The sequence below is a fragment of the Thalia democratica genome, chromosome 2 (genome assembly GCF_965202585.1).
Source record: "Thalia democratica chromosome 2, ktThaDemo2.hap1.1, whole genome shotgun sequence".
Lineage (NCBI taxonomy): Eukaryota > Metazoa > Chordata > Thaliacea > Salpida > Salpidae > Thalia > Thalia democratica.
The window spans coordinates 51,172,581-51,183,012 of NC_139166.1; positions in this window are offsets into that span (position 1 = coordinate 51,172,581).

Here is a 10,432-nt window from a genome sequence, read left to right on the forward strand (position 1 = left end):
AACGAAAATAGCGCGAGGAATGAGCTACAGGCCGAGAAGTGCGAGAAGTTTTCAAAGCAGTTGGTTGAATACGTCAAGGAGCAGAGGTAAAAAAAACGTGGCAGTTTATAGAAAGTTTATAGCTGTCATCAGGGATGTAGCTTAGACTTGTCTGAATCCTTTAAATATTTGTGGTTTATAATTTTGGTTCAAAACTTTATAGTTATCAGCTTGAAATAACTTTAATTACTTTGAGTAAAGTTCTATTTTAAGTAAATTGAACCAGTGCTGAATTTTTAAGGCTATGTCTAATTTCTATGTGTTTGGCAGTGAAAGGTGTGGTCGTTAAACTGCTTGTAAATCTTTGTTTATCACTTGAAATTTTTATCTTGTCTTTTATATGTATACGACTTCATCATACACTTATTTATTTTAGTTTCAAATTTTTTTATATTTTTTTTTGACAAATATTTTATAGATATTTCCCTAAATACAGCATTTTTGTTCGAAAAGAGCAAGGTGATGTTATTATATTGTCAGACTTGAAAATACTTGAATTTATTGTTTTTATCTTTATAATAAAACTGTATTGTTAACTTAGTTGCATTTATAGATCAATAATCTGTATCAAAGTGAAGAGTATATACTTGCATCTAACTAGCTTTTGGCTGGTTTGTAATGAGTAGAAGTCTAATATGCACGAAGATACTTTTGCACGAGGGGTAACTTTTGCACGGGTTGAGACATTTTTATATTAAAAATTAAATTTTTTAATATTTTTTACAATCACTATCACTCCTAACCCTTACCCTAGGTCCGTAACTATTTTTTCTTGTTTCTTTTACTTTTTTTTTGTTTTGTTTACTTTCGTGTCAAAATGCCATTCGTGCAAAAGTGATCTTCCGTGCACAAATGTCCCATTCGAGCAAAAAATTCTTCGTGTAAAGATGTCTTCGTGCGAAAATGACTTTGTGAATATTAGATCTGTTCCCGTTTATTTTAGCATTCGGCAGCAATACACTTTGACAAATGAAATATGGTATCGTATACAAATTTATTTTACATTCAGTTTCTGATAACTTTAGCTACTTAAAACGAAAACCACGGGAGCAAGCCTATTTAAATTCGGTCGATTTTAAAAATGATTTTTTTTTTATGTAGGTTTAATTAATATCTCCAAAAACCTAATCAGTTTTAGAGATGAAGCTAATTAGTTTTCAATTATAGTAACTTTCAGTATTCTTTATTGATCAATTTATTTTACAAAAAGAAAAAAAAAAAGCCTGTATATATTAATTAGACAATCGTACGCAATTTTTATGTTTTTTTGAAATAACTAGTAATTCTTGAGTTATGGATCTTAAAACGTTTTTAAAAATTTGATCCTTTTTGTAATCAAAAAAATTTAAATCTATTCAAGAGTTTAAGACAAGTCTTACATAGCTAAAAACTGTTTTTATTTTAATACAAACAAATTCAGGAAAAATTTATAATGAATTTGTTTCTGATAAAATCATATTTAAATACAGTAGTGTAATCAAGTGGCAGCTTTCTAGTATTACTGTTCGAAGCAAAGCATATAAAGGTGCGGTTAGACACGACACTAAACAGTCAATTTAAAAATAAATGCTTTAGGTTTAAAAAAGAATAAAACTTTTCAATAAAATTAACTACAATAACGAACTATTAAAATACATGACAAAAGGTATTTTATAAATACCTTTAGCTTTCCCGAAGTCAAACAAAACTTAACTATTAAAAAATAAGAGTAAACTGAAGCTTTACAGACATTCAAATCAGATGTTCTAATATTTTTAAAACTTTTTCTCAACTTTGCCCAATTTATTTTATTTAATACCTTTATAATTGTTTTCAAATAACAAAAACATCTTAAGCAATTATTTTTGCTTTGTAGTTATTACAATTTTTTTCAAACAAAAACATCGGTTTTTTTATGACCTTAAAGTCTAAAGTTTTTACGGGTTTTTATAGAAAACACGTTTCCAATAAACTTGGATGAGGTTACAATTCTCATCAATTTAACCGTGAAACATCGCCATAGATTAATGCACTTTAGTTATACCATTTTTTATTTAAATTTAACAAAAACTGTCAAGAAATACTTTTATGACCTCAAAGTCCAACTAAGTTTTATGTGTTTATTCTTAGTAAAATTAAGCACGTTTTCAATAAACTTAATAGAGCTTACAATTACTTTTTCACTTTAAACTATGTAACTATAAACTAAAAATATATAAAATCAAAAACTAATTTGTTTGGAGCCCGGTTGTTTGTTTGTATGAGGTTTTGAGTTTGTCTATGTGCTATTTCTTTACTTTAATGCTTTGTATTGCATTTTTTAAGTTATAAAAATGAAATAGTAAGCTCCGATATTTTAAATAGTTTTTGATAAAAATGAAACGTTACTGGCTACTTATAAAAAATAATACAACGAATAAAATCAAGAAAACATAAAAGCACACAACGGTTTTGTAAGCAACGTATTAAAAAATAAAATAGTATTTTATTGAATAATAAAATTAAATGTTGAAATTTCATAGTTTTTGAGTGCAAAAAACATTTTGGCTTTTCGCAGCATTCAGGTCATACTTAATCATTTAGAGAAAATTCAGTACTATACTTGTCAGATAAAGCAGACAAAGATAAAAATACTTATTTTCTTATTAATGCTAAACGAAATGTTTAGTTGTGTGATCAACTTACAAAACAACCTTTCAATTTTCTTTAGAATTAAAATCACAACAGTACTTCAATATGACCATAGTGAGACAAAATTTAGCTTAAACTAGCTACCAATCTAAAAACAAACAGTTTATAAACATCTTTAGTAAGTTAACTTTCGGATATTTATCCGGTATCAATTTATAATTGTTTCAAATTATAGATTTAAATTTAGATTACTAAGCTTTAAATAACAAAATTGATTTAAGTAATTAAACGTATTTTAGGACGACATTAAACTATTTCCATCATATAATAGTGTTAATCAATATCTTAGCTATAAATATATCAAGCATAGACTTTTATTAGTTTGAAATTTTTTTGATAATTTTTCTCTAAACTAAATCAACTAACTGAAAATAAATTTATTGAGAAAACTAGCAATTAGATTTTGCTTCCACATATAACAAAAAGTTTAAAGTAAAGGGTCAATATTACTACTTATGAACTAAGAAATAATATTTTTATAAACTGAAGTTTTCACTCGTCAAGTGAAGAAAACTGGTCAAGTGAAGTTGGGGAATCACTTTTTTAAAAACTTAATCTTATTTTTTACATTAAAAACCAAGTTACTGGTGATTTTATACCACTTATTTTGAAATACCTTGTAATTTATAAGTTTTAAAAGCAGAAATAGAGTATTTCAATAAAGATCTATTTTCTCCTTCAATTTTTGAACAATTAATTTTCAATTTTTTCTATTCAATATACAATATACTTAAAACAAACTGCAGGAAAGATATATTTTAGTTTTTATCAAAAACTATTTTTATTCTATAATATAACAAAGATCGATTTATCTTAACTTTGGTCATTAACTTTAAAAATATAATTTAAAGGATCTGCTTTCAGCGAATTTCTTATAATATTGAAAAACTATTTCCTGACGATCTGAAAAAATTGCTTTTTTAATGAAAGAAAAGGTAGAATTTTTGTTCATCTTTTGAAATTTTAGAAAAATTTACCCTGAACAACTTATTTTTTATGCATTTCTATCACAAAATTTTATAAAACTTGTTATACCTACCTTTATAGTTAATTGACTTTTTGTTTACAGTATTTATATAATGTTATATAAAAGTAATTTTTTTTTTAGTATGTCATCTTTTAAATTGTTTAAGATAATAATCATTTGTTATAAGATATTATTACCTGTAGTTGTTTTACAAAGTATATGCTAAGTCTGGCCGAACTTTACTTTTTATTTTGTTGTCTAAAAAATATTTAGCTGTTTTATGTAGAAGTTTTCCGTTACTAGATACTAAAAACTTTGGTACTGTTTTTTAGTTACTTGCACTAGAGATTTTTGTTTTAAGTATTTAAGTTGTCGTTTATAACTTACTAGCTAAATAAAAATTAAAAGTTTGTAAGTTTATATTTGTGCAAGTAAAGAAAACTAAATTTTACAAAATAGCTATAACAAAAAATAAAGTTCTTCTTAAATTATTTTTAGCTTAAAGTTCAAAAAATAAAACAGAATAAAAAAACTTTCAAAAATAAAATAGTTTTCATTTGTAACTTAATGTTTTATTCAACCTTATTATTAATTAACTATTTTTTTGTATAAATTTTTTATTAAGTTAGTTACATAATTTCTTCAAGGTTCATTAGACTTAAATGTTTTAATATCTTTATTAATTAATAAAAGTTAGAAACAATATCTTTAAAGAAATACTTTAGTGTTATATTTACAGTAATTAAAAATAAGTTTTGTTTTGTGCATGCTTTGTACACAAATTAGAGCTGTAAATTATAGGCTGAATTATTCTAAAGAAAAAAATATATAGTTTTAATTTGAGGCTACAAAATAAGTCAAAGGTTTACATAATGAAACTATAAAGGTTTTAGTCTAAATTAATTTTGATATCCTCAGTATGAGAAAACCTAGCTTAAAAATATAAACTAACTATTATAACTATTTTAAAAAATTTGTTTACATTTTAGATTAAAAAATCATACTGTCGGGATTTTTGATAGTGATATATTCAATTTGCGACGCTTGTTACCATGTCTGCCTATAGTTGTTAAAAGAGGTTCATGTTTAGAAACAAACAGTTGTTTTTTAGAACAGTAGCTACTGATTTTTATATAAAATTCTTTGATTAAGATTTTTTAAACTTAAGAAAAAAGTTATAAGTTAGGGACTTTTTAAAAAAATAATATTATGCATAAAAAAATACCACACGATGTTACTAGGAGAAGCTGTTTTTAATATAATATGAATACTGTAACTAAAAAAATGTTAGCACATTTAAAAAGTTTTTCTTGCCCCGTTATAATTTATTAACGAAAGGCATAGTTAAACATTTTTTATCAATTAAACAGACTAGTAGTAACAAACAAAAATCATAAGGTATATATTTAAATAATTTTGAGATTAAAGTAAAGATGTTTTTGATCAATTGAAAATTAAATATTACTACATACTTGTAAATATAAAGTACGAAAATTTAAGGGCTGTTGCAAAATAAAAGAAACTTCTTAAACATACCTTTCACTTTTGACGCCTGAGTGTATAATAACAGGGCAATTGTCATCTAAAATAACTTGTAATGAAAAAAATATTGTTTTCAAATCTTGAATTAATTAGTGAGCTGTTTAAAAATAAAGTTAATTTATAGTCATATTCTTAATACTCTATGAAAGTTGTTAATTAAACAATTCAAAAATAAACGTTTTTAGAATAGCAAAATAATACCTAAAAACACATTTTGAAGCATATTTTTATCAATTAAACTTTATCTAACACATAAATAGCTCATAGTGCACTTCATCTAAAAATTTATGAATTTTCGTTCGCCTTTACAGAATTTGTAAACCTGCAAATGCCCACAACACACCAGCGTATCTATGCTAAACATGGCCGGGTTTTTCATAACTTCTGATTGGGTTATAATATTTACACGTGTAACTACATCAGCTCTGTCTATTTAAGAAATGAGTAAGAAGTTTGTTGTGATTACAAGCTGCTAAATAAACTGTTGAGCAGCCTGAATAATTGTCAATTCATTAATACTTTTGGTTTATTGTTTGTTGTGTAATAAGTACGTAGGCGCAAGCTTATTGAGCTCCTTAAATTAAAAAGGTTTTATAATTTAAGTACTTAAATTTCAAGTTTCAAAGCACATATGACACTCTACTAAATCAGTGGCAATCCAATTTTTAAAGCTATGCAGAGTAGACTATAAAAATATTTTTAGTGACACTAATATATTTTTATTATGAACAGATTAATTACTATAACTTTTTTTTTAGGTATTGAAAGTAATTAAAATGTGGTTTATGAAAAAAACAACATTAAATACTTAAAATAGTTACTATAATTTCTGTGCCATAAATTTCTTGTTTATTTAATTTATTTTTAACTGTGATATACTTGTTTAGGTTTACAGTCATTTCTAAATTGGATTAAAGAGTCTACTAATCAAGATAAGTTCCTACTACTACATTATTATTATTTATTGAACGAAAACAAAAAAAGCGCTCAAATATTTTGTCTAAGGATCTGGTGTACGAAAAAACGTTTCAGTTATCGAGTCATACACCAAGATACAGTTTTAAGTCATTTCCAGGACAATTACTAATAAAACAATCAGTTAAACTAATAAAAAAAATAAAAAAAATAAAAAAATGAAAGAAAATAAAATGAATGGAATAAAATAAAACTGAATTACTACTATAGTACTTCTTTATCTTGATTATCAGATTTCACATTTTTAATTTAGAATAAACAAATACTTCTAAAAGTACAAAAAAACAAGATAACCGTTAAGGTAATAAAAAAAAACATTTTCTGTTGTTTTTGTTAGATCTAAATAAAAAATTATATCTACAAAGCAAGAGAAATCGTGTGATGTGCTTTTGTTGGAGTTGAATATTAACTGCAAGCTCAATTAAATTTATTGGAAACGTGTCAGTTTTGTAAAGAATGAACACTTAACAATCAGATAGACTTTAAGGTCATAAAAGAACCATTATTTTTATTCAAAAAAAAAACTAATATCTTTAATGCAAGACGAATCGTTTAAGATTTTTTTGTGTAAATTGAAAAAGATTTTTAAGCTCCATAAAATTTATTGTTGACACTTTAAAGTCATAAACTTTTTTTGTGTCTTTCTTTAAAGTAAATAAAAAAATTGATATCTATAAGGCAAGAAAAAACGTCTTAGATGTTTTTTGTGTAACCTGAAATAGAACTGTAAGTGTAATAGATTTAACTGAATTTAATTTTATTTTCAATGTTAGTAACAAACCTGAGAGCTATAAAGCTTTACAAACCGTCTAAGTTGTTTTCTGTTTAAATTGAACAACATTTTTTAGTTTTATAGACCGGTTTAAAAATTGAGCGAAATTGTAAATAAAGTGTTCAATATCTACAAATATCTGTTTTTGATTGTCTGCGTATTTTTTTTACCAAGAGTAAACACGCTTTTAATTTCAATTCAGCTAAAAATTGTTCAACAAATTAAAAAGCTAACCGAAGTACAGTTTAAAAAAAGTAAAAAGTCATGACATTTATTAAGAGATTTATTGAAAAAGAAAGCAATAAAATCTTTTAATATTGTGGGGTATGATTTATATCAAAAAAGTTATAAATGTAATTAAATTGTTTTTCTAACTGTTTAGATACCTTATTAAAAGCTCTAAAACTTGGCTTACATTTTTTAACTTTAAACATAAAAAGTTGCCAACTAATTATAAACTTAAACACTACAACTAAAACTACGGTGTAGTATGTAAATTAAACTTCTTATGCAAAAATCAAACAGATAACTAGATCAAAAAAGTGTGCAACAAATACAAGCTCAAAAAAGTGTGCAACAAATACATGCTCACAAACACTTGATCATTGAAAGCTATCTGTAATTTTTCAATTAACGGTCAGTAAACTTGGGCTTCTGGACCAAACAGCGCAAGGCAGAACTCTTTATTCGCGAAAGCGTCATTTTTTAGCTAAAAAAACAAAGAAAACTAACATTTTTATTTTCTTCCTATAATTTAAGTGCAATTTAAGAATAATGGTCGTTTAATGATTTAAATTTGCTTGTCTAAGTTTCAAAGTAATGGCGACGAGTGATATTTTTGGTAGGGGGAGCGGAATATTTTTGATTTTCAAAAAGTACAAATCGTAACAAATTAAGATCGAGTTTTTTGTTGTGACGTCATATTTACTTAATAGATTGATTTGAAATTTACAAATCATTTAGTTTATCAAACAGAAATCATTAGTAGGTATAAAACTTTCATACAGTTGGTATGCATGCGTTAAGTGTGCCAAACGAATTGTATTATGTCAAAAACTTTTTTGTGACGTCATAATGACTAAACAAATTGACTTGAAACAAAAAATTGATTTAATTGAGGGTATTTTTTAGTATGTATACAAGTTTACATTGCTATTCATGCAGTAACTTTGCCTAACGAATCGCTTTGCTTTTCAACCTAATATATCCTCCAATTAGAAGTCTAGAAGTCTATCCCTATTCTCAGGCTAAAAGATGCATTAACCCCTTATGGCCTTGAAAATTTATATAATATAAAGAAGAAATATTCTATTGCTATTTTTCTCAATATTTTTTTTTAACTAGCAGAGGAAAATAACTCGAATTTTCTTAAAGTAGTAAAAACTAGTGCTTGGTTTTATATAAATCAAACTGAGTAATTGTAGCAACCAGTAGAGTTAAAAAGTTCATAATTTTGTAAAGCAAATAATTAAACTTAATCTTTTTTTATTTAAACTAACTACAATGGCTCTTTTTTTGTAACAGTGGAATTTAACAATCTAATATTTATCTAATCATTAAAAAAACAACTTGTTAAATTTTAATTCAAACTTGTCTAAAATACTGGTCTTTTAGCAATCAGTAACATTAAAAACATTAAATAAAATCGTTTACGAAACTATACAAATGTTCGTTAAAAATTTCTTAGATTTTTTATATGGTACAAGGCGTTATAAAAGACACTTTTCATCCACATAATTTGACAAATAATCGCGTATATTGAAAAAGTTATAACTTTTTATTTCTATCTGAAAAATAGATAAGTTTAGTATAATAATAAAATTTAAACAGTACTCTTTTTTATTACACCAACACATATTTCTGTGCGTTAACAAGTTAAAACACTTCAACGAAGCTATAAAAGTTCAAGAAATACTATAAATTCTGTGCGTATGTGTGTTAGTGTAATACAGAAAGAGTACTGTTTAAATTTGTTATTATTACTATATATTACAATGAACTTGTTTCACTAGGATCTTTGTTAACAAACGCTTAAGTTTATACTTTTAATAGTTGAGTTTTACTATAAATATTCATTGTACCTAACAGTTGCGTCGCGTGGTCTTTTTGTTAGGGGGTGCTGCAGATTGACAATGTCAAATTAAAAAATCATCTAGTTTGAAACATTTAGAATAAAATCGTAAAGGTAATATGTTGAAACCGCAAATTTTTCAGAAAAAAGGTTGAACATATTTTTTTAATTAATTAATAAATAAAATATAAAAAAACAGTTTGAAAAAAAAATCTTATACCTTTGTACATCATCAACCTTTCCTAACAACTATAGCTACTTTTATTTTTATTTATGTCCAAGTAAGTTTCTGTTTTTGCACAAACATAAATTTAATAACTTAATTTTATGACTTGACTAACAAGTAATAAAAACAAAAAAAAAACATGCAAGTAACATAAAAAAACGAGGTTGCCTTTGCTCGAGTTTTCCCTGCTCAAGTTGCTCCTGATTGAGTTTTTCCTGCTTGAGTTGCTCCTGCTCGATTTTTTTCTGCTCGAATTTTTCCTGCTCAAGTTGTTCCTGCTCGAGTTGCCTCTGCTAGAGTATTCCCTCCTCGAGTTCACTTGTCTTAGTGTTCTCGCGTTGTAGTAAATTTTAACAACGTTCATGATTTAATTCACATGGTGCTGCAAGTTCATGCAGCTCTAGAATTCAACTTTTCAACATTTTTTGTATTGAAAACTTGTAAACATTTAAGATGCAGCTAACACAGATTGAGCTTGCAAGTCCAATATTACGAACATTTTTAACAACATCAAATATAAAAGTTTGAAAAAAAAATTAATTTAGCAGGGAATTAACGACGTTCATGTACACATTTGGCTGTATTTTTTGTACAAGTTAATGATAACATAACTTTCTTATTTTTTAAGCTAATGTAAAATCTTTTAATATTATTTTAAAGCACAATCCCTCAAATTTGAAACAAAGTTACTTTGACGTAATTTGGGGTTGTACAACTGAAGCAGAAGCCCATTTAAAACTGCGTGTTTAAAGGCTTAAACTCTAAATTAAAAAAAAATTAACATAATTTTCAAATTTTTTAGGTGGAGCTACAGCTCCAGCGTACCACCCCACGCGACGCCCCTGGTAACTTATACCTATCTATTTCGTATTATTAATAAAATTTAATGTTTTAAAAGTCAAAGTTTTACATTAATTTTTTTTATCTTAATATTCTTTTAAAACTTTCTAATAGGGTTAGCAATACTTTTTGTTATCTAATCAAAAAGTTTTATTAATAAAAAATACAAACTTCGATTTTTTTTATTAAATTAAAAAACAAACAAAAAACATTTTTCTTTTTTATTTTTTAAGCGATGCATAGTTACAAACAAATAAATAAAGAACATAATTTACACTATAATCAAAAACGTTTCATACAAATATAAATCCAAATTTAATTCCCGCAAGC